The sequence below is a fragment of the Prosopis cineraria genome, unplaced genomic scaffold (assembly GCF_029017545.1).
Source record: "Prosopis cineraria cultivar Desert tree isolate PC_DT_omini unplaced genomic scaffold, ASM2901754v1 PC622, whole genome shotgun sequence".
Classification (NCBI taxonomy): domain Eukaryota; kingdom Viridiplantae; phylum Streptophyta; class Magnoliopsida; order Fabales; family Fabaceae; genus Prosopis; species Prosopis cineraria.
The window spans coordinates 12345-13887 of NW_026555947.1; positions in this window are offsets into that span (position 1 = coordinate 12345).

Sequence of the window (1543 nt, forward strand, 5' to 3'; positions counted from 1 at the left end):
TGAACATTGCATGGAAGTCTTTATGGATGATTTTACTGTGTATGGTGAGTCCTTTGATTCATGCTTGCATTCTTTATATAAAGTGCTTGGTAGGTGTATTGAAAAAAAGCTTGTGCTTAACTTTGAAAAATGCCATTTCATGGTAGATAAAGGAATTGTTTTAGGCCATTTGATTTCTTCCAATGGCATAGAGGTAGATAAGGCCAAAGTAGATGTGATTGCTTGTTTGCCATATCCTGTTTGTTTGAAAGATTTGAGATCATTTTTGGGACATGCAGGCTTTTATAGGAGATTTATAAAGGGGTTTAGTGAAATTGCTTTGCCTATGTCTAAACTCTTATAAAAAGATGTTGATTTTATTTTTGATGATGCTTGCAAAAGGAGTTTTGACACTTTGAAAAGCATGCTCATTTCCCCTCCCATTCTTAAAGCCCCGAATTGGTCTTTGCCTTTTGAGTTGTCATGTGATGCTTCTAATTTTGCTGTGGGAGCTATGCTTGGTCAAAGAGAGGTCAAGTTATCATATGTGATTGCTTATGCATCTAGGACCCTAGATTCAGCTCAAGTTAATTACACCACAACTGAGAAAGAGTTATTTGCTATTGTTTTTGCGCTTGATAAGTTTAGATCATATCTTCTTAACTCTAAAGTTGTTGTGTACACTGACCATGCTGCTGTGAGGTACTTGTTTAAGAAGATAGATTCTAAGCCTCGCTTGATTCGATGGGTGATCTTGATGTAAGAATTTGATATGGAGATAAGGGATAGGAGTGGTTCTACCAATTAAGTAGCGGATCATTTGTCTAGACTACCTCATTTAAAAGCTACTATGGTAAACTCTAACCCTACTATTCCTTGTGATTCATTTCCTGATGAGGCATTGTGTGCCATTTCATCTAAGCCTCCATGGTATGCCTCTTTTGCTAACTATATTGAGTGTGGAGTCTTGCCTCCTTGTGCTTCACGTTTTGCCATTGAAAAATTGAAAAGAGAGTCTAGATTTTACATTTAGGAACCACCTTTGATGTGGAAGATTTGTAGTGATAAAGTGATTAGGAGGTGTGTTGATGATGTTAATGTGCCTTCTGTTCTTGAATTTTATCATTCTCATACATGTGGTGGTCATTTTAGCTCAAATAAGACAGCTAGGAAGGTTTTAGATTGTGGATTGTATTGGCCTAGCTTGTTTAAAGACTCTTATGAATTTTGTAAAGCATGCTTGAAATGTCAAAAGGTTAGTAGTTGGGGTAAGAGACATGAAATGCCTCAACAACCCATTTTATTTTGTGAGATTTTTGATGTTTGGGGCATTGACTTCATGGGTCCCTTTCCACCATCCTTTAGTTTTGAGTACATATTACTTGGTGTTGATTATGTTTCAAAGTGGATTGAAGCCATTCCTACTAGAACTTGTGATGCTAAGATTGTTTTGAAGTTTCTCAAATCTAATATTTTTTGTAGGTATGGAGTTCCTAAGGCCTTGGTAAGTGACCAAGGATCCCACTTTTGTAACAAGATGATGAAGGCTCTCTTAGCTAAATAT